General features: G+C 41.0%; 1 protein-coding gene across 15 annotated transcripts in view; it reads left to right on the plus strand.

Annotated features, from left to right (window-relative positions):
• The window catches only part of SGMS1 (sphingomyelin synthase 1), a 304,020-nt gene that overhangs the window by 206,750 nt on the left and 72,916 nt on the right, over positions 1-24,354 (plus strand). For 2 of the 15 annotated variants that reach the window (XM_059899841.1, XM_059899852.1), the window contains one exon: positions 2,784-2,906. The exons of the other annotated variants lie outside the window; for them this stretch is intronic. The gene's annotated coding sequence lies outside the window, so the exon portion shown is untranslated. The remainder of the gene's footprint in view (positions 1-2,783; positions 2,907-24,354) is intronic. 15 annotated transcript variants of the gene reach the window in all.

Consider the following 24,354-nt stretch of genomic DNA (forward strand, 5'->3'; position numbering starts at 1 on the left):
CTGGTTAAAAGCCGGGAGAAACAGCCTCCCTTGCCTTGCAGAAAGCACTCGGTACCGCAGTCGTTGCCATTCCTTCTACAGCGAAGTGAAGGGACTCTTAGTTTTCACTGAATCCGCCTTGATGATCAAACAGGCAATAGCTGTTGACACCTGAGAACGCTCACAGGGTAGTTGATAAAACAGTGGATCGGGATAGGCTGCATGAATAAATGCTCTGAATGTTGCGGGGTGCTTTTGACAGCCAAGGATCCAGCGGGTGGTTTCGGTTTGGGGTTATCCGGCTTTCCTAATGGAGGTTTTTGAGGTAAGTGGGGTTATATTTACAGCTTGGTTACTCAGTTTTGGGGAACTACTCACTTTCTCAGATTCCAGTCCCCGTACAAAAAGGTCCTTCAGCCAACTCCTTTGGCTGGTTGGGAGCGAGCTGCTGAGTGAGATCTGCGCTCAATGCCAGAAGGAAGCACGTGCTCCCCGTGATTTGGAATGAGCATGTTTACTCCACAGCCATGCTTTCTATTTATTGTGGCCAGGTAACTGCTCTTGTGGAATTTGTGGAAATAAATACACCGAGAATGCATGGCACTTGCTTTTCTTCCCCCCTCCCTCTCCTGTTTGAGTTTGCTATGTGTAGATGTTACTTAGGTTGTAACGGGAACCAGGAGACCTCAGGTCTATTGACCCTGTTGAATTGATTATCACTTTTAAATTTATGTGGAAATAGTGAGCTTCTTTTAAAAATCTGCTCTTAATTAAAACTGCTTTTTAATGTAAGAAGTTAGTCAGCAAATGCGTAGCAGTTTGTATGGTGCAGGCAAATTATTTTCTTCCAAGAGGGATGGGGAGGTAGAGGGCAGGAGAAGCAGAATCTTGTGATTATTGCTGTTTTACTAAGGACATAGTGCAACAGACAGGTATCACCGTCAGAAACGCTGACTGTGCTGGAAAGGCAGGCTGAAGACTCCCCTGTAGCATAAAGGATGACAGGAAAATGTAAACTGAATTATGAAGTTCCAAATATGAATTATAAAGGTATGAATAGTATCTTTACACTTCCTTCAGTTTTGAAGATACAGACTCTAATGCAGTAGACAAGCTCTGTAACAGAAAGAGTAAAGTGCTTTGCAACTGACTTCTTTAGCTCTATAAAGGAAACTACTCTAGAAAGAAATCACTTCCAAATGGAATAATTAAAATGGTTTGTTAGAATTTTTAATTAGTTGCACTTTGAACTCCTAGTAACACTGTTTTTGTGCTCATGGGCTAATGGGTAAACTCACTTGCTTTGAGTTTAACTGATCAAGCACCTCCTGTGAGAGGTAACACCTTGGGATCCCATTTCTTTTGGGAAACAGACTGTGATAGTGACAGAAATGGCCTTAAGTCCACTGGGGTACTTGGAAAAGCCCCCTCAGGTGGTGAGCATGGGAAAATATGTCTAAGATCTAAAGGGATAATTAAATTTTAATTTTGATTCAAGTTTTACCTAATAGTTGTAACAGAGCTGAACATTTAAGTGAGATGCTTTGCACCTGCTACCTCATTCTGTTTTTCCCGATAATGCTGAGAGGTAGAGGTATTATCGTCTCTGTTTTGTGATGAAGAAACAGCCTCAGCAAGGTTACATAATCTCCAAATTTCACAGTTGGTTAATTTAATTTATAAGACAAGGTAACATTTAAGGTTTGTAATTTTTCCCATGTGGCTCCAATTGCCCCTAATATAGTGTTGATTTTTCTGTGTGAAATAATCCGGAGGTGGTTCTGGGTTCAAAGAAGATTTTTAAGGAATTTTAAAAGCTCCGCATTGCCCCAGTACCAAAACATCAAAGTTCAAGGAATAATGCATTTACTTTGGAAGCTTGTGGTTTTCAAATATTAACTAAGCAAGCCCTCTTCTTCATGAGCCTGTTGATACCTAAGGCTGCCTCATAGTTGCTGATTTGGAGGGACTTTCTCCTACCTTCTTCCCTGAAGCCCTTCTAGTTCTGGATATGCAGATTCTTCGGTTCCTCATCAAGTACAGCTTGGCTGTTTTCTAACTGTAGCACCAAGCGGCTGGGTCCGTGGACGTCCGGTGGTTGAATGTCTGAGTGCACTCGGGCAGTATTTTCTATGCTATGTGAAATGATTTTAAATTTCTGCTAGCACTTAGGTTAATGTTGAACCTGTTTGTTAGGAATGGTAAGGTCATGAAAGGCACACTCTGTGAACGCTAAGCTTTTCTTGTTAGACGGGAAAGGCTCAGCGTGTCTCACCAGGGGCAGCCAATTCTGAGAGTCCATCTGCTGGATCATCTGTTGGGATGTCATATAATACAAGAGAACAATGTCTTAGAAGACCACCAACTACAGTATCTATACCAGGACCGAGTGTGGCTCACACCCTCCCTCATCATTCTTGCCATCTATATGACGCTGAACACACACCCACCTTCCCAAGCAAAGCAAGCATGCCTTGGCCTCCTCCTTAAACCTCTCTAAACCCCAGCTGCTTTAAGTGACTGGAATTCTTGAGGATGTTGAAAGGACATGCCAGTGTGATGATAAAACCATTTGGGGGTGATCTTGAGAAAATCATGGAGAGAAGGAAGTATGCCAGACAACTTAGATTTTGAAAACCGGGGAGATGGTAAATTCTGGAAACTTTAGCTGCAGAGTGTATGTTGCTGTTTAGCAGACTAATAAATCACATTTTTGAAAAGATGGATTGGGAGCACTTAAAAAAAAGTGGTGGTGATCAGTATCTAGCATCACTCATCTCCAGTTGACCTTTCTTTTTCGATAGTTGCTGAACTAGTATATCAGGACATCATGCCATAGATACGACATGTCTGCTCTGGAAAAACATTGAACAAAGTGTTGTGTGTACTTTACTCAAGATGGACAAAGTGGGTGGACAGCAGTATAGGTAAGTGAGTTTGCGTCTTATACCTGAAGACGGATGATCAGTAGGGTGATGTCAGACTTGAATAAGGTGCCTGCAGTGTGTCTTAATGAGGGCATTTGATACAGCTGGACAACAAAACACACACTAGTAGAGACAGAGAATTTAGAACCAAGGAGGTGGTAATCCCACAGTTCTTTGAAGCCCTGTAGATAGTGGTTAAGAACAAGGACTTTGGAGCCTGCCCTTGGGCAGGTTATTTGAGCGCTCTGTGCCTCAGTCTCTTCATTCATAAAATGCAGATAATAATACTTCCCTCATACGGCCGTTGAAAATGTTAAGGATCAAATTAGATTATTCAGGCAAAGTGCTTAAAAACAGAGCCTGGCCGTAAATTGTAAATTGTGTGTGCCACGTTTTAGTCTTTTGTTGTTGCTACCGCTTTTTCTTCCTGTGGCAATGTTGTGCATATTTCTGGGTTTATGTTTCAGTGTGTGTCCAGAATGGAGTAATCAGGTTTTGGAGAGGGTCTAGAAACTATGTGAACAGTGGTTGAAGACGCTGGAGACGTATACCTTAGTGTAAAAGCTGAAAGAGAGTAATCATATACTGTGAAGTGAAGCAGAAGTGGTCACATTCTGAATTCTGAGATATTTCATCCAGTCTAACAAGTGCTTTCTCTTAAGGAGCTGTAGCTTGGTATAAGAGAAATCACCATTAAACGAGGATTTAGTAGAATTCTTTCCTGGTTATCAGTACAGCCTTTAACCAGGCAGTTAACTCAGTGGCTTTCCTTGGGGTGTGATTTACCCCTCAAGGGACATTTGGACATAGTTTTGATGGACGCAGCTGGGGTGGGAAGATGTGCTGCTGGCGTTTGACGGGTAGAGGCCAGGGGTGCTGCTAACATCCTGCAATGCACAGACCAGCCCCACAACTAAAAATCATCCTGTTCAAATGTCGATAGTGCTGAGGCCGAGAAACCCTGGCTTAACTCTTCAATATGTGTGCTTCTCTTTGTGAAGTTTGAATACTGATCTTTGCCTTAGCGACATCACAGAGTAGCTTTAAGAGTATATTTGTGAAAGGGCCTTTGAGAGTTAATGTATTCTGAAATCTGCAGATGTAGACAGCATATACCTTTTATCAGCAGCGGCACAGTAAAATATTATTTGCTCCGTTCCAGGGAGGAATATATTACAGTCGTTTGAGAGTCCAATAAGCCTATGCTTGAACCTCAGCCCTACCAATTCAACCTGCTGTGTGATTTGGGGCAAGTTTCTTTATGTGTGAAAACCCAATTCATGTTTCATAGAGTTTGGACTGTGCTACCAGATTTACATACATGCCTTGTATGTAGTAAGCCATTTTACAATTAACTTTTTTTTTTTTTTGGCAATGGGATTGAGTGGTGCTTATTAAAATGTAAGATTTGGAAAGAGGATGAATAAAGAAATTGGATCTTAATGTTAAAAGACAGAAAACAAAAAGGCTTCTTGTCTTCAGAAATTAGGAGAGGTGAATGTCTTTGCAAGTGTTGCTTTGGCCTTGTAGGTAAGGACCATAATATGCACCAAGGTGAGAAGCGCTTATCTGAGGAAGAGGATGAGTTGCATGGAAAACAAGAGTTACCTACTTCATATTAGTCTGGAACTAGCCAGGATATGGTTTCTAGGTTTGTGAATTGCTCCACTACGAAAACTTGTAATGTTTGTTCTTAAGCAGTGTAATTCGCTCTGTTTTTTCATCTTACTCTTGATATTATGGTTTCTTAATATATTTTCCAGTGCCTTAAGATGTAAGCCACATACCCAGCCACTGAACGTGTAAGTGTGTCAGCTTTGCAGTCTTAGTGATTTCTGTACCTTCTCAGCCTCCCCCCAGAAGATAAGGCAAAGCTTTCATGTGATCACTCTTCCTGTCACCTCCACTTGAGCACCAGCTGTGGACCTAGAAGTCTGGAGTCCATCCACAAGGCCCACTGTTTTCCTGCTGCTGTGGCAACCTATGTCAGCATGTAGCATAGCCATAAAATCAGTTGAAAGTTAATGTATTTGACTTACAAGTGTGATTGCATGTGTGTGTGTGTGTGTGTGTGTGTGATGGTCCTTACCGCATTGGAACTGAATTGTTTAAACCTCACATAAACACGTGACTTGAGCCCTCAGATGGAAGAAGTGTTAGTCCCCCAGCAGCTTGCCTCTCTCTGGGCATCTGGAAACCTTTCCTCCTGGAGCAGTGGGGAGAATTCATGGCTGGCTCATACCAGGAGAGCGATGGCAGCCCCAAGGTGAAGTGCAGCAGCCGCATGTAGAATGGAATGACTTGGGGATCACCCTTTGGAGAATTTATAACACAGACTAAGCCCTGTTAGTGCTCGGAGGCTTTCATTAAGCTAACGTTCAAGCTTGCTTAACTCTCCTGATTGTGCAGAAATAGAAGATGGCATTCGAGACCCTCATGGTCTCAAGCTGCCCCTGATATTCTGGGTAAGCATTCTTGGCAAAAACTCAGTGATTCTAACGAAGACTCCTGAATTGGTTACACAAAATTGCATACCTCTCTGGGGCCAGAAGGCAAGAGTTTGATATTAAAGCAAAGCTGAAAGTCAGGTTAATAATAAACCAAATGAGATTAATAGATACATCACTATTTTAGAGGGTGCCATTGACCACAATTCTTGAGACCTGATAGATGACTGCTCCACTTTAGGTACATCCTTATATGTATCATTTTGATTTCTCAGAGGTGGATGAGACTAGAAAATTCCATGAGCTGCTGAAAGTGTTGTTAAAAGTGTTGGAAGGCTGACTATGGATTTACAAAGGCCCCTGGGCACCGGCTTGGTGAAACTCTTCGGTATTTGATACCAAAATCCAAGTTCTAGCCTTGTGCTGAGTCAACAGATCTAAAGATAGATTTCTTTGGGTTTTGAAACTAGAGTCTCACCAGAAGGCCCCAACACATTTTAGACATAAAAGGAACAAAGAGATTTAAAATGTCAAAGTAGAGTGTAATAGGATAGCTCATTCTCCATGTCTAAGGTCTGTTAGCTTGTATTTTTGGCGTTTAATGGTTTTTTAAAAATATACTTCTTTCAATATCAGTTGTGGGTGGAGTTTTCTATGCTTCTTCTTTTTTTTTTTTAAAGCTGTCCATCCCCCTTCCCTGAAATTCGTAAAGACTTCATCTCCCTGTGGAGTTGTTGGCTCCTACCCTAAGTGTGGTGTGTGTACCCTACATGAGGGCCAACAGGGAGATCCCTTCCACTTTCTGACTTGGATAAAAAGATAAGACCCCCAAAGAAACTATAAAACACCTCTGTAATGAATGAATCACAGCAAAGATAGAGAAAGTAAGTAAAGAGATTAAATGGCTTCCAGGGCAGAACTATAACTTAGCTAAAGGTACTGGCATGCTAGTCTGAGAAGGGATCTGTTTGAAGGGGAATTTAGCGGAGTGGAACTTGGAGAGGCCAGGCTGGCCTCTCTACGGGAGAAGGTCCCCTGCCCCTCCTATAGTATCAGCAGGTCTCCATATGGATCTTATCCCAATGGTGGGGCCGTCTGTGGGCTTTTGAAATCAAGTGGTTAGGTTCCCAACCTGACTTAGACTGTGGTCTTGCCCTCCCCACTGAACACCCCTGAGACTACCTTTTTTTTTTTTTTTTTTTAATATTTTTGGCTGTGGTGGTTCTTCGTTGCTGCACACCGGCTTTCTCTAGTTGCAGCGAGCAGGGGCTACTCTTCATTGGGTTGCATGGGGTTCTCACTGCGGTGGCTTCTCTTGTTGCGGAGCATGGGCTCTAGGGGTGTAGACTCAGTAGTTGTGGCGCACGGGCTTAGTTGCTCCGCGGCATGTGGGACCTTCCTGGACCAGGGCTCGAACCCGCACCCCCTGCACTGGCAGGCGGATTCTTAACCACTGCACCACCAGGGAAGTCCCCCCTGAGCCTACCTTAACCTCACAGTGCAGTGTCGGGCCACACAGGAAGCCACAAAACACATTATCCTTAATGCCCGTGATGCATCCTTCTGATTATAATTTGGGTTCCTCATGAATTACACTTTTCAGGAGACACAGGATCAGCAGATATCAGCATCCACCATCCAGTCTACATGATGGTATTAAATTGACATTTTTACTTCACTGTCACCCTGAGTTTGGTTAGCCTGAACCCTCTCTTGATCACCATATTTATGAATTGCAAGGTTCAAGGGCCAGCCTTGGACTGTGGTGAGTCCACCAAGATGCAGTACTCTGCACGGACTAGCTGGCTTCCCCAGTGTTGCTTGTCTTCACGGTGAGTGTCCCTTCTCTTATGTTGTGACCGGCAACATAAGAGTGTGATTCCCAGGGGGCTTCCCTGGTGGCGCAGTGGTTGAGAATCTGCCTGCTAATGCAGGGGACACGGGTTCGAGCCCTGATCTGGGAAGATTCCCACATGCCGCGGAGCAACTAGGCCCATGAGCCACAACTACTGAGCCTGCGCGTCTGGAGCCTGTGCTCCGCAACAAGAGAGGCCGCGATAGTGAGAGGCCCGCACGCCGCGATGAAGAGTGGCCCCCGCTTGCCGCAACTAGAGAAAGCCCTCACACAGAAACGAAGACCCAACACAGCCAAAAAATAAATAAATAAATAAACAAATGTAGGGTTTAAAAAAAAAGAGTGTGATTCCCATCCTAATGATAGTATATTTTTTGCTTTTTCAAAAATGTTGAGAAGAAAAATGAGTGTAACGGAATGCTTATTCATGCTGGAAATGTGATGGTTTATTGTGAGTGACTCGTGTAGACATGAGTAAAGCAAACTAGAGTACATTGTTATTGTTACAGTTACCATGTAAACTAACTAATTCCTATTTTGCTAGTTTGTGTATCCTGTAATTCTCATTTAAATTGCACAAATTACTAAACAATTACAGAAGTCCCCAATCACAGCAGTTCATAGCCCACATTTCACAGTAGAATTTTTCAGTACGGTTTTGTATTGCTAAGATTCTTGTACATTTATGAAGTATACTTTTACTTGGTTCTCAGGATAATATGGCCAAGTCTTTGGGGCATTAGGGTTCTGGAAGCTGTGGTACTTTTAAAGTCTATTCATGTAAAACTGTCCTTTTAATATTTTTATATTCCCACGGATATACTGAAACGATTCCCTGCAGTTAAGTACTGTTGATAGTAAGTGATTTTGTGCTATTCAGCAATGGTTTGATAATATCAGTCTAGTGGCCTGGGAGAGTCACCTTCTTAAATCTTTAGCATTTACTTCTGGGAGCAGAATTCTCAGGAGAAGCAGGAACCTGATGTCATTTACTTTGATGATGTCCACGTCAAGGTCAGAGATGTGAAAGTGAATGTTTCTAACCCAGAAACTAGCCATCACCGGTCTAGATCAAAGGGAATGCCTTTTACAATTGGAGCAGCTCCGGGATAGATGGAGATATGTCGTGTGAAAACCACACGGCCCTGGGAAGACTCTAGGAGAATCCTCTTGGAAAGAAAGTAAGGATTGGACTGGGTCAGTGCAGTAGGGAATAAACAGGAGGTTATTCCCATTGGGTTGAAGAATAGGGAACGCAAAGCAAGATTCTAATGTTATTTACAGTTCCAGAGAGTTCCTCCTCTTACTGGACTGAACCCTGTACTTCTCACCAACCAACATTTCCTCCAGACCTTCATTCTCAAGCTACCATTGTGTTCAAAGGAGGTTTATTCTCTGAAAGTTTGTTAACTAAGTTACCTGAGTAAATTGTGTGTTCCTGTGGTTGGAGATCAGGTAGGCCAGGGGTTGTTATATTTTTAAACCGTAAATACAATGAACAAAAGGGCTGCTTCTCTCTGTATCCACCTGTTCCCTGCCAACGCCCACAGAAACACCCGCAGCAGGAGTTCTTCCCCACAACAGAGATGACCTTATGCTAGACCTCTGCTGTCCAGTCCTGCAGCCACTGGCCACTTGCAGATATTTAAACACATTAAATAAAATTAAATTAAACATTCTGTCTCTTAGTCATGCTAACCACATCCCGGTGCTCAAGAGCTACACGTGCCTGGTGGTCACCATGGTGGGCAGGACAGATACAGACCTTTACGTTATCTCATCCCAGGAAGGTGATTCAGCCTTAAGGAAAATATGTATTAAGGCATTGGATCCATTTTCAAGAAATTCGTATATAAACCAAAACATTTCTAGGGTTTAACAAAGTTGACTCTTTCAGGCCAAATGAAGGTATTATTACTATTATTGAAAATCTTAGTTTTCCTCAAGTTTCAACTTTGAATTCCAGCGGAGCGTGACTGCTTTTGAGAGTCAAAGTGAATTATCAGCACATTATAGTGTAACTGGCTAGTCAGGGCCTAAGTAGGAAAACAGAAGCCACTTTTATTTACAATAGAGGGTATTTAGTGAAGTTCCTTCCACAGGTGATGGTGCAGCAGGGAGCCCATTGAAGAAGCCTAGAGATTAGCCCCAGCAGGAAGTCATTACTAGTCTCAGGCTGGAGGGACAAGTTGTGGAGGCTGTTATTGGAGCTCAGGGACAGATAAAAGCCAAAGCCACAAAGGAGATCCCGGACAGGAAGGTGAGAAGTACTCGTGGCAGCTTCTGCTCTCCAGTCTTCTGCCAGCACCTCCCATTGGTTGAATCCAGCAGGTTGATCCCCTGTGACAACGCAGAGCAGAGTCGGGGACCAGAAGGGATGGATCTATCAGCCCAGGACCAGCGCAGCTGGTATGTGGTGAGCTGAGCACCTCTTAACGTATTGGGTTCGCCAACAAGTTCATTCGGGTTTTTCCGTAACATCTTACCGGAAAACCTGAACGAACTTTTTGGCCAACCAATATAAGGTGACCTAATGCGTCCTGGCCTCGAGGCGTGCGCAGTCATGCACTTTTCCATACATCGCTTAGTAGGTTGCATTACATGTTTCTCTCTTGAGACGGACTGTGAACTCCTCGGGGGCAGGGACTGTGTTCCATGCATCTCGGTAGTCCAGGTCCCTGGCACATAGTGAGTACAGTTTTAGGTTTTTAACAGATTGGTTCAGAATTTACTGAAGTGCACTGTTTGGAAGTTTTTTTCACAGAATGCTTTCACTTTTTTTTTTTTTTTTTTTAAATAAAGAATATGTTTGCAGCCACCAAATTAAAAAGATAGAAGCCAGTGCCCTCTCTAAGTGGGCAGGGAAGATGAGGAACCTAGGAATGTAGTATCATGACTAGGAAGAATGAGTGGGAGAGGGGAGGGCCTGGAGATAGGGAACCAGGGTAGGAATCTTCTGGGGGAGTTCGTTAGGGTCTAATAAATAAACGTCTGGACTAGCCCAGTTATCCTGAGTGCTATCTTCTCAGAATCCCTGTGGTTTGTCATTTTGGCTCAAACTAGGGAAAAGCGGGGCCTCTGAAAAGAACATCCCCTGGCAACTAAAAATACTATACACTGATTATACAGAAATAGAAAATAAATCAATTCGTGGTATGCCATCAGCTTTGGATCATTGGCTTTTTTCTCCCAATATTTTAAGATAATATTGTAATCTTTAATACTGTAATAATATCTGTAATCTCATAGAGGTTTTAAATTCAGTTTAATTATCCTGTTTTCTACACTGAGTCCACTACTATCCTGACTCATGTGATGGTTTATGATAAAAGTAAATTTGCACCTAGCATAAAGTAAGCATTCGATAAATGTTTGTTCACCAAGTGAATGGCTATATGGTTAGGAATCATAATTTAAAGGCTTCAGCTATTTTTCATAGCATGAAATCATTGCAGAGAGCTCTGGTCTAAACCTGTGTATTTCATTATCTGTATTACGTCCTATAGCAGTATTCATTTACTTATAGCTGCTCACAGTGGTTAGGCCTTATCTCTTTCCTTCACAGCTGCTGCATAAGGTAGGTATGATTATTCCCAGTCATGAGGAAACTTGCTGCTGCTTCCATGTAATGGCCAGACGTTCAAAGACAAGTACGAGCTGGTCTGTGCCCTAGAGGAGCTCAACACCTAGAATGTAGGTCCATTTCAGTGGAACTAATCCTGTCTTCAAGGAGGCCTCTGCCAGGGGCCTTAGGGTGAGCAGGACTTGCCAGGGAATGGGAGTGGGGCCTACACGAGGCATTCTAGGCCAGGTTCACAGCCCCTGTGAAGGCTTGGAGCCCTGAAACAGCCTGACACTTTGGGGTTCCTTGAGTCACTGAGGGAGACCGGAATGCAGAGGCTGGAAGAGTGGTCTCCTGTAGGAGCGTGATGGTGTCGCAGGGGCGGGGGGCTATCTTTAAGCTACGGAACTTTGATGGCAGGGAGGATCTTATATCTCCCTGGATTGTGATAACCCATGTGATCCCTTCTGAAGGCCAGGGTGTAGGCAGCGACAGTGGTTCCAAGCAAGAGAGGACATATTCCATTTAGGAGAAGTCTGTGGAATAGAATTGGTGGGATTTGGTGACCACGTTTATGTGAGAAAGTGAGAGAGGGGTGCAGAATGATGGCAACCCTTAACCTACAAGAGAGTGCCTCTCCCTAGTGTTCTTTTCCTTCCTCCCACCATACTCCAAAAAAAGTCTTTTTTTTTCATGACGTGGAATTTAACCTTAAAATTGCATGGGTCTAATCTAACCAGGAAATCCTCAAGGGATAACCAGATTTTCTCCCTGAAGTGATTTTCACCTAAGTGGGAGAAGTTTTAATACAATGAAAAATCATAGTGCTTCTTACTTTCTGCCCTTCTATGACTGTTATTTAGAATTTTATTGTGAAAATCACTTGAAAAGTGAGGAATATGAATGTGGGTTTTTTTCTGTCTTTTTTTTTTTTTTTTTTGCTATGTTTGTTTTCTGAACGGATAACCTCTTCTGATCTTTGGAGCATGGAGTATTTGGCACATTTGGGCTCAAGCTCTCCATGTGTCAGGGTGCTAGGTGTGGATAACTAAAGACATGTCAGATTATGTGGGCTGGGTACTGGATTCGTGGTTTGCCTATGCTAGCTTAACTTACTCCTCATAACATTAATATTATAAATATCACAGTGATACATTATATATATATATATATATTTTTTTTTTTTTTTTTTTGAGAGGTGAGCAAACAGGATGAGATAATGTAGGTAGTTTAAGGCCATGCAACCAGGGACAGAAATGGAAAAATGCAAATTCTTGCTCTTTCTTTCACTTGTGTAGTTTGCCATGGGACCTGCAGCAGGAATGCTGGTAGATAAAGAGAGTGTGTCGGTCAGTGCAGTCGGGGGGCAGATACCATACAGTAGTTTGAACAGGGCAGCAGTTAAATATTAAGAGTTATTAGCTATGACAAGGGGTTGGAGCAATGATGGCTTGGCTAATAAGAAGTAAACAGAGCTCTAGAGTACAGAAATAATAGATAATAGGGAGCAACCACTGGCCCTTGGGCCCCTGAGGCAAAGGCCACACCTCATACCCGATCCAGACCTTGCTGGAGAGAACGCTCCTGGCTGTGGCCCACTGTGTGGCAGAGAAATTGCTGTGGTGCCAGGCTGGTGGAACTTGCTGAAAAGGCACCATCCATCCTTTGGGGTGCCGGGGAACGCTGTGCACAGGGAGATGTGGGCGGGATACTCCACTACAAAAGCGGGAGACGGGTGCCAGCGAACCTGCTCATACTGCAGGGGGCTGCCAAGGAGCGCGCCAGAACCAGGAGGCACGGGGCCTTCCTCCAGCTGTGTCTTGCCAGCATCTTTTGCTGACAGTGGTTAACAACATCATGCAAGCGAGCAAGTGAAAAAATATCTCAGGGGCCCAGATCCATTTATGCAGATCAGGCAGTAAAGGGTGAACTTATGGCGGACAGACAGTAAATTGATAACTGGCACAGGGAGGAGAAAGCTCACCTTTTCCTCAGAACCTTTATTTTTCTTTCATTCAACCAGGCAATAGCACATGATGTATATATTTTGGAGTGGTTTTTATTTCTTCCCTTGATGGTACTGAATCATTTTCCTCAGACCTTGAACACTATATGGTTTGATTACCTGTGTTTTCCATGTGGTGACCTATCACTAAGGGACTGTTGAAGATTAAGTTTCTTTCATTTTCTTTTTTATTATTTGCCTCTTAAACCTTAGATAAATACATGGATAATCAGGAATTGGTGCATGCTACATTTATGAAATGCCATCCAACCAGATGACATCCCAGGCTTTTTGTTTAATGCTTGTGAAAATATTTGCTACAACCTAGAATTATAATTGCACATGAAGTAATTCAATTTGAGATTTATCTCTCACGCTTTATAAATATTTGCCAAAGGATTTCACAATATAATATATAGGGTTATGGTTTTATTTGTGTGTAGTGGTTGTTTGCTAGTGCATTTCTTTACTGCTTTCTTGTGAATTTGGAGGACTAGACCTTCCAGAAGAGCTTTTTAAAGATTTTTCTCTCTGGGTTGTTTTCTGCATTCCACAGCTCTGAACTGCTAGATTTCATAGCAGTTTCTTGCTCCCTAACACCATGCAATGCATAATTTATCATTTTGTTTAAAACATTAGAAAGGGACAGGTACTCAGCCTTGACCTTGAACCCAAGTTGATAACTTGATCTGTCTGTGCTGCCTTCTTTTTCTCTACTTCATTTCTTATTTTGAGTTTTTCTCCCTCAGAACTCTCCTGAAAAACCTTTAGCTCATTAAATATATTTTGGGAGGTTCAGATGTTTTAAAGGCTTATGGCTTTAACATTTTTTTAAATTAGATTTCAAATGTAAAGAGAGAGAGAGAACTGTCCATAATCTTACATTCAGGTAACCCATGATGACGTTGAAAATAAATAAAAAACAGTGTGTGTACATGGCTAACATACAAATGGTATCAAAAGGTACAAAAAGAGAAGTAAAAGCCTCTCCTCAAATGTGACTATTGTTACATTTTTTGTGATTTCTTCCAGGAAAAAAAATGTTTTGGGCATATATCTGCATCTTTCTGGCTCTCTGCTTTTTACATTTTTTTAATAAAGGGATTCAGTTGTACATATTTTCTATAGCCTTTTTTTTTTGTACTTTTCCTATTACTTTTTTAGAGCTCTTTCCCATCAACACACAGATCTTCCTTATTTACTTTAATATGATATGTACAAGATTTCATTATTTCATCCACATTATGGACGTGTAGTAATTGATTTTATCTTTGTCTTCTGGCTAGTTTAGTCATTGCCAAGTATTTGTGGGGAGGAATTGTAGTTACCTACTGGAGTTATTATAGTTCGCCTTTTTGTAAATAAACCTCCTGATGATATATCAGTAGGTTACATTCCTAGCAGTGAGATGGCTAAGTCAGAGGATGCGTGCATCTTTAACTTTGGTAAGCATTTCCAGATTGTACTCTAGAAGGGCTACACAGATTAAACGTTTTCTCTTCCCAAGGTTGTGTCTTTCCCACACCCCCATCACCACTGTAAGTCACGAGGCTTTAACATTTTTGCCAATCTGATAAGTTAAAAATGTTACCTCTTTGTTTTCATTTGCTTATCTTTAATAACAGGTTTCGTATCTTTCTATAGGTTCCTTGGGCATTCATATTTCTTTTTGTAAATTGTCTGCTCCTATGCTTTACTGTGTACTGTCTTCTTCCTCTTCTCCTTCCTCTTTCTTCTTGCTCCTTTTCTTCCCTACAGGGTTCTTTGCCTTTATCGTATTGACTTATATGAGCTCATTTTAAATTAGGGAAATTAGTCCTTTCATATATGTATTGCAAATATTTTTTCCCATGTTATATATCCTGTCTTTCACTGTTCATTGAAATATTGTTATTCTGGTGTAAGGAATATAAAACATGTTCTCTTTTAAAAAAGAAATGAAAGGAGGTTGGGGGTTAAGAAAAGTTGGCCACACTATCTGCTGTTTTTGAGGCCTGGTAGTTGTAGTTTGGGACCAAAGTTATTTCCACGAATCCTAGTGTGTCTCATAGCCCTGGAGACCCCATACCGTCTTATTTACACCAAGACCACTGATACCAACCTCCTCTTTCTTTGTGTTCACATGGTTACCTGTCTAGACCGGCCAGTCAGAGATAATTATATCTATTCTCTTGTGACTAGAGTGTTGCTAAAACAATATTTTTTTTAAATCCAATTTTAAAATAATGAATAGATCAAGAATGGCTATCCCTCCACATTTCTTCAAAGGACGGACTTCTCATCTGAACATTTAAACTTTAAGATTCTGGTTAACAAAAATTGACTGTATAAAAGCACGTTACGTATACTGTAAACTATGACTCAGCCTAAATCCAAGGAAAAGATTTGACTAGTTCTTTCCCAGAGAAGATTTTAAGGATTTCCTGAAATTTTGTATAATCTATATTTATGTACTTATTCATACATACGGAAAGCCTTTTAATGGTATCCTATAAAGGGCAATATTATGGTACAGTATTTTCCTGGTTTGACCTACAGTTCTGTTCTCTGAAAATAACAATAAATCTTAATTTCCAATAGGATCCTGGCCTCTTTTTCATGCCATTTGACCTGAGATGAGATGTGTAATGGCTTTGTTTACTCTTCATAGTTCTATGAAGGCAGTTGATTCCGTTAAGTTGAATTTACTGAAATAAGGCCCTTATAATAGGAAGATGGATTTATTTTTGAGAAAGGTAATGCTAAGCTTTGACTTCTGCAACTATTCAGTAACATTCAGTGCAAAAATAATTGGACATCAGAACATTAGAGAACCAGCCATTGTTATTTTGAATGATCATGGTGCTTATTAAGCCTTCGTTCCAATGCAGACTGCTGAAATAATTGATGATGTCATTAATTAGTTTCGACCAGATAAATTTTTGGTAGCTTGGTAATGGCACCTTTCTAAACAGGATATCAAAATGAAAGATAAATGGAGATGTTTAAAAATGCCTAGCTGTGTCAGAGGAAAGCTCACAAATGATTTCTTAGGCACAATAGTTTTGTACCACTTTAGTCCACCTTGCCTCCTTAGCTTTAGCTTATAAATCAAGTTGACTAAATAAGGCTGACAGAAATTCATTTGTGAATTTGTCTTTGACATCTTATACAGGAGGATAAATTAATAAGACGAATGGAATCTACTTTGAAGAATGAGTTTCTAAAAGCAGGAGTGTCTGTCATTAGTTCCACTCAGTGAGGGCGGGTCTGCAGGTGAGATCCTGGTGCCTTGTCGAAAGGCTCCAAGCCGGCCCTGGAGAAACTAAGCAAATGAAAAATAAAATGCTAATATCAACAGTGACCGTTGTAAAAAAAAAAATAGATACTTCAAGAAAATACAGGACCTTTTGTGGGGTATTTTTGATTAGGTGGTATAAATTTTCAGTGGTGTGTAGACTTTTTGGAGGAATGCTTTGCAGTTGAAATGAAAAGTGTGAACCACTTGAGAATAAAACTAGTAGGCTTTACAGTGAGTGGGAAAGCAGAGGCTTTGGAAATGAAGTTTCCGCATTTGGTTCTCATGCTGCCGCTCACGGGTGTTCCCAAATAAGGAATACACGCTCTCCGAGCCCCAGTTTTTTTAATTTGTAAAAGCGGAGATTAAAATACCTACCTCGAAGAGTTTTGAGAGAAATAGATGAATTTGGTAGATAATAATCACTCGACAAATATGTGTCCTCCCTTTAAGGAGGTTTCTGGTATTGTGCAGATGGAGAGGGCAGCTGTTGCTAAAGATCTCCGGCATCGCTGATGTTGAAAGTACCTCTTACAACATCAGGTATGGGAAATGGGGCTAGTTTAGAACTTGCTGTTTTTCAGGAAGACAGAGAGATGTGCTCTTAGAACGTGACAATTAATGATTTTTCCCATTGCTGGTTCAAGTGTCACATAATTGCCCCTGGTTTATGTTGTATGTCTCGAGATGTGGCCACAAGTCCCACTGAGGTCAGTTATAGGCGTAAGTATTTATATCGGAGCGTTGGTGTTTCTGGAGTCCTCTGCCGTTGGTCTGGTCACACACGCTAATTATCGCCACCGGGAGACAGTGAAGTTCCCTTGGCGGAGGCTGCATTATGAATTGGTCACCACACACTGAGCCAGAACACTTGGGAGCTTCCCGTCCAGGTACCCTCTGGCCTCGGTGTAGCTCACAGGGAGGTCGGTTACATCATTATTGGTCATAAGACAGGCTCTGATGACTGCCCAGACTTTGATCAGTGCCTGATGCATCCTGCTCCCATACTCATATTGAACATACTTGAAGCAATGGAACAAAAGGTCAGTGCATGTGATTTTATACTTCTTTCTTTTTCCCCACAAAAGTATAGTTTCTCTTCATGTTTTTTTTTATCTTACTAATAATTTACTGATATACATGCTGATGAGCACTAACTGGGAATACTTATTATGTACTGCTCTCTAAGTGCCTTGTGTATATGATATACTGAGTTAATCCTCATAGGCTATGGTGTAGGTGCTATTATTATCCTCGGTTTACGGAGACAAAAAGCTGTGGCGCAGAGTGGTTGAGTAATTTGCTCAAGATCTCACAGCAGTAAACAGAAGGGCCAGGATTTAAATCTGGGTCATCTCTTGACTACTACTATACCAGCCTTCCTCCCCTGTAAGAAAATAAAGACAGTTACAAAGAACATTAAAAAAATATATAAATCCCATCTATCCAATGACAACCATTCTCAGCACTTCGGTGCACTTACTTCCAAATCTCTTCCTTGAACTTTGATGGCAAATCCTCTCTTCCCATTTCTACTTCCAAGGGCTAATGAAACATTGCGAACAGCTTGGTATTTATTTTCCCAAATATACATGCAAACACACGCACATGCATAGATAATCTACACCCGTTTCTTAATATCCTACCATATGCATTGTTCTGCGAGGCATTTTTTCACTCAGGATATGCTGGACATATTTCTATATGTATTGTATATAATCTAACACATATATTTCGATCGTCTATTTAGTATGGATTGCACTACTTTCAGAGGATGACTGCACCATAATTTCTTCCAGTGTACCGCTTTCATTGATGGATATTTAGATTGTTGTCCCATTTTCCCTACACCATTTATAGTAGCTGCATATATTTTACTGTATGAAAGTACTATAATCTAACTAATTTTCCTCTTATGAGATTCAGGTTGTTAGAAGGTACTAGGATGAACATTCTCACAAATGAGGATGTGAGTACATCCTTACTTAGTTACTTCCCAGCCCCAACCAAAATGCCAAGACCAAATGATCACCCAATCACTTTAAAAAAAAAAAAAAAAAAAAGGAAAAGAAACTTTATTGAGGTATACCTTACCTACTGTAAAATTCACCTCTTTTAAGTGCACGGTTCAGAGATTTTAAAAATTTACCAAGTTAAGCAACCAGCACCATAAACCAGTTATAGAACATTTTTACCAGTCCAATGAGATCCCTCTTGCCCTTTTACAGTTAATCCCTATTCTCATCCCCAGCCCCAGGCAACCACTAATCTACTTTCTGTCCTACAGATTGGTCTTCTCTGGACATTTCATATACCCTATCACTTTTAAGAATTTAATATCCATGAGTAGTATTTCTTTTCTTATTCTTTCGATTTTGGCTCACATAAAACTCCTGGCTAGAATTGTTCATTATATTCGGGCTTAGTTCTGTCTTGAATAATACAAAGAATTATCATCGTCATTATTATCATCATCGTCATTTTTAAAAAAAAAAAATTATTTATTTATTTGGCTTCGTCAGGTCTTAGTTGCAGCACGCGGGCTCTTCGTTGTGTTCCGTGGGCTTCTCTCTAGTTGTGGTGTGTGGGCTCCAGAGCACGCGGGCTCAGTAGTTGCGGCGCGTGGGCTTAGTTGCTCCGCGGCATGTGGGATCTTAGTTCCCCGACCAGGGATCGAACCTGCGTCCCCTGCATTGGAAGGCGGATTCTTAACCCCTGGACCACCAGGGAAGTCCCCATCATTATTATTATTATTATAAATTTTTGTCTTCTGTTCCACAGAGACAAACTGCAGTTGTTAGGGTTCCTCAGTAATGCTTGCCATATCAAAAGAGAACTGTTGGGTGGTTTTCAGCTTGTTTAATTTCTTCACGTGGTGGCTTGATAGTAATGGGGATTCTTGACTTAGTTTGATTGAGAATATGTGCAGGTTTCACAGAAGACATGTTACCAAGACACGGCAAGAACTTACCAGAACCTCACCTTTGAGAAGTGATACCAAAAAGTTCTCAGTCGTGATATCCCAAACCAGTTTTGGGTGCTAATGGTTACGTTCAAATTGCTTAGAAAAGTCGTGCAACCCGTTTGGACTAAAGACTCTGTAGTGTTAAAATAATTTAAAAATTTTAAAAGTTCAAGTTGCTATTAAATTGATTTTATAAACTATTTTGAATTAAAAGCTGATAATTTAAAATTTAGGATAATTTCAATATTTAATATTTCAATATCTGATAGTTCCTGTAAATATTTTTAGATGCCTGCTCCCTGCATTTGTAGAGCTGTGAAGAATCTGATTATTTTTATATCATCTGTTTTGGGGTTTCCATTTGAAGTGCATACATATTTATTTTTAATTCTTATTTCAAGTAATTATCATTGCCCAAAGACCTTTATTTTTTAAGAAGCTCAGAGAGAGTAGAGAAATAACCAACAAGTCTGCCTCTTTTATTAATGAGAAAAAAAATGCAGTATGATATTAACTGTATTCTAAAATATTTGTTAGCACACCAGAGCACAAAGTCCAGGTGTGGGGTTATTTCTGTGTGTAGTCTTTTGAAATGTATCTAGTACATAGTAGAGTTACTCCCAAGTTATACACTGAAGAGAAGTGCAACGATTCAGCATCGCAGTTCTCAGATGCCACTTCTTGAGGTGGATTTCATCACCATCATCCCTCCATAGGCCCAAAACTCATTTGTTTTCAGTGGCTTCTTTATGATTAACATATGATTAACATATGTGGAAGAGAAAAGCTTTTTCTTTAAAGGAAATAACTGATTTATCTTGAATACCTTTGAAACCTGAACGGTTGCTTAGGTAACAGCTGTTGCATTTTATGATCTTTGGCAAATGGCAAAGGCAGCTTTCTCAACTTGTGTTTGTCTTCCAAAGAGAAAATAAAAGCAATGTAGAGTAGTTGATGCTTACCCAGAAAAGGTAACTCATGTGCACAGAGGCAAAGAGTTGTAGAAATCTAAATAAACCCAGACACTTTGTTCTTCAGACCTTTTAGAAATTGATTGTCTCTTTCACGGAAGGGGGAGTAAGCTGTGATCAGAAGTGTGTGTCGTTGGAATGTTGTTAAACATAAGCTAGCTGTATCCCCTTTTCTCTCCTTTCTCCTTTGGTTTGGTGTCATGGCCGTCTCCTTTCATTTATGAACTAGAGCAGGCCACTCCCGTACTTAATCTTTCCTGTACTCTTCAGTGCCTTCATCTTGCTTTACTGTGTGTGTGTATGATTCAAGATGCAAGATCCTTCTCTTGAACTGGGTAGTGACAGTAGAAACAGACACTGCCCATGACCACATATCCTACCTGGTACCCACAGAACACCCCACCCTGAGTGAGCTCTCATCTAGGTGTTTGCTGTTTGCAAAGAGCGTACAGTTTGGATCTCTAAATCCAGCAACTACATCAGAGATCTTAGATGATCAGATTCACTGCAAGAGAATGGGTTGGGAGTATTGATGTAAAGAGGATAAACTGACTATTTTCTGGGGGTTTTTGTTTGTTTGTTTGTTACTGCCTTTGATCTTACAGTACATTAATTTTGAGTAAATTTAATAAATCAACCGATGTTCACATTTTGAGTGCCCCATATTTTCACAAAAGTGTGCATTTATTTACAAGTGTGTATCTTGTAAATAATGTTACCTTGCCCTATACAGCTTTCTTCATAACAGAGCCCCTGAGCTGCTGCTTAGGGAATCATTGAGGTGTGGGAACCCAGATACTTTTGGAACGTTATCTTTTTGTTTTTTTTAAAGAGCTCCTGACTTATTTATTTATTTATTTATTTATTTATTTATTTAAATTTTTTGGCTGTGTTGGGTCTTCGTTTCTATGCAAGGGCTTTCTCTAGTTGTGGCAAGCGGGGGCCACTCTTCATCGCGGTGCGCGGGCCTTTCACTGTCACGGCCTCTCTTGTTGCGGAGCACAGGCTCCAGATGCACTGGCTCAGTAGTTGTGGCTCACGGGCCTAGTTGCTCCGCGACATGTGGGATCTTCCCAGACCAGGGCTCGAACCCGTGTCTCCTGCATTGGCAGGCAGATTCTCAACCACTGCGCCACCAGGGAAGCCCCGGGAACCCAGATACTTTTAAGAGAATCTTTGGGTCCTTAAATTGGGGGAGGCACGATATGAAAAATAATACCATTTGGAGGATGTGGTACGTGGTGGGGTCGGATGTGAGGAAGTAGACTGCTAAAGGCAGCCATGATTGATTGAGCACCTACTGTATGCCTGGACTGTGCTAGGTGCTTTGCAACTCTTTATTTCATGTAATCCTGTGAAGTAGGTGGTGTTATCCTTGTTTTTATATACAGGGAAACTGGCTTGGAAAGGTTGTTAATTTTCCCAAAGTCACAGATGGAGTTTAAATCTAGTTCTTACTACTTTTTAACTCATTTGCTTTCAGACTGACCTGTTCCTTGCTACCTCTGGTTCCAAAATATCTCCCCCTCTACAGTCCTGTGTTTTTTGTTTTTTGTTTTTGTTTTTTTTAACTTCCTTTTTGTATACTCTTAAACTGCTACCACTTATGGATAGATCTTCTGAAATGCAAACATCCTAGAGAAAAGAAACACCTTTGTAGTGTAAGTTGACCTTTGCCTTACTTTGCTCAGCTCCTAGCTGAGCATACTAGGACTTGAGATAAAGGCGGTTGTAAATGCAAAGGAGAGAGGAGAAGAGGCAGTGTTTAACGTGGGCCACCAGGCAGGCAGCCCTGGGAGCCTCCTTTGCAGAGCCTAGGGAAGTGCAGAATCCAGAGAACATGACCACTGAAAGGGGGGTGAGATTTCATCAAGGCAAACTGTCTCCCTTTCATTTTTGTTCAAGTTCTTTATCAAGGAAAGAAGGAAATAGAGGGGGAGAGTCCAGAACTTGGTTTAGTTCCTTAGGGAAAGCTTTGTCAAATACAAATACAATTAGGACCCCTAGTTGGATGATTAATCATTTGAGAGTGGAAATAATGAAAAATGACACATGCCCACCATAAACATTTTATTAAACTTAGAAATATCAACGCTCAGAATCGGTTAGTCTTTCACTTAGTGTCAAGAGTGTTTCTTTGGATATGGGTTCTCTGTTTTGTGTTCCATAATTGTCTTTCCCTCACAAATCATAGTCACGACGCACCATTGGTGATGTCCAGTCTTTATTTCTTTAAATCCAGAACATCAAAACTTTCCAAGCAGCTCAGTACTGAATCCGTCTAGGTATTGAGAAGTCATGTTTTCCCCTTAGAATATTAACATTATCTCGAATACACCTAATTTTTCAGCATTTTTAGCTATTTTCATTTGTCAAGTGTTTCTAAAGCATTCAGTTTAGTTTTATAGAAACAGCAGGTCACTTTTTTTCAGATTCGAATTTCATTTATTACTTAATATTTTGTTAAATTATGTAATAACAGAACCAAGTACAAGCTGCACAAACAAGTTGAGAGCAAATGTAACTTAAGTCTTGATAAGCATTGCACGTCGACCAGTGGGAACAGAGTTGTCAGGCTTGTCTTAGCTAATTCCAGTCAGTGACAGTGACTGGTTACTTAGCCATCCACATGCTTTAGTGTGTTGTGAGGGAGGGGTTAATCTAGTCCCAGATTGGTGAAGGTATCCAGGGGACCCCACCAGCCCGTTACTATGCTTTTTACTATGAATTGCATCTCGAGTTGTAAAAATTCAATATACTAATCAAAACAGTAACCCATGAAGGCATTTTTTGGTATCTAATCACAAAAAAGTAGCCATGTGGCTAGAGAGAGCAGGGCATGGAGTTTGCCATCACCTCAAGGTTTGCTGTCTCTTGATATCTCTGGATTCAAGGGATAAGCTCATGAGTTAGATGTGAGCCGAAACTCCCAGCTCACTCAAGTGCTTCTGCCAGGCTCTTCCTGTTATGTAAAAGCTAAAAGGAGTCCATGCAGATTACAGTGTTATTCTACATAGGATAATTAGTTCTCAAAGTATAACTAGTTCATGTAGTGATTTGTTAATTTGGCTCATTACTTGATTCACTTTTAAGAAGCAGTCATTAACTTCATTATTTTTACTTTTTAGTTAGGCAGAAAAAATTCATACCAGTCATTACTTGCTAAACCATTTGGTGTTGAATGAAAAGCAAAAACCTAGAAAAAAAGCAACTTTGGCTCTAACAGCCTGAACGTTGGGGTCAAACTTGTCTTGCTTTCCTGCCCCCCAAATTAAATTAGCTATGACTTAAAGCAAAACGCATAGATAGCTATAAAAAACTTGGGGTTTTTTTTGCTGTTTCATGTTTATTTCGCATTACCTCAGATTTATTTTGATTTCCATTTCGTAGTGCCTGATAACCAAACTTTGTACAGACCTCTTGAAAGACCACGACCTCCGAGAAAATTCACACTATTGAAAGTTATGGATAACTGAATGGCAAGAGGAGTTTCTTAGTGGATGTGGTTCTTGATCAAGTCTGGACAAATTCTGCCCTGTCATGTGTCGTAAACTATGGTACAGAACGCGTCCGAAGTGCCAGGGGAAAACCAGCATTATGCCATCACCCACATTACCATCCCTGACTCTCATCTCTCTTGAAGAAGGAATTCACGTGGCTGGTGATGGACGTATTGATTTGGGATCCACATAACAAACACTTAGACTCGTTAGATATCAGCAGTGAATCTTTAGGTTCAGTCTAGTTTTAGATTTGGCTAAGGGATTCCTGGTGGGCGCAGCAAAATGAGAAACATCATAAGATGTTATCCATAAGATAGGAACCGACCAGTTTTTAAGGAAAGCAAGCCTCTTTTAAAAATTCAGAGAGGAACTTTCCTGGAGGTCCAGTGGTTGAGACTCCACGCTTCCACTGCAGGGGGCACAGGGTTCCATCCCTGGTCAGGGAACTAGGATCCCACATGCCACTCAGTGTAGCCAAAAAAAAAAAAAGTTTCAGAGAGGAAGGATGTGAGAATGGAATGCAAATAATTTTCCCCTTTAACATAGAGGATTGGCTTACATGGCAGTTTTCCCCCTGCTTTTGTGTGTCCATGTAGAGAGAGGATATATGACTCAGGGGGCAAAGGTCAAGAGTCTGGACATTTGGGTAATGAGTACCTTGCTCTGGGAAGATGACTGAGCACAGTGTCCCGAGGGCATGTAAGATCAAAAGAATCTCCTTGTTTGGGGGGGACCTTTATCAGCTCACCTGCAAGATCTTTTTAAGCTGTACTGTTCAGCCACTGCTTTTGTTATCTGTATCGTGGATGTCCATACTAATAAAAAACATTTTGCCCAGAGAATCTTTTTTCTTGTTGAGGGAC

The sequence above is a fragment of the Balaenoptera ricei genome, chromosome 16 (genome assembly GCF_028023285.1).
Source record: "Balaenoptera ricei isolate mBalRic1 chromosome 16, mBalRic1.hap2, whole genome shotgun sequence".
Taxonomy (NCBI): Eukaryota; Metazoa; Chordata; class Mammalia; order Artiodactyla; family Balaenopteridae; genus Balaenoptera; species Balaenoptera ricei.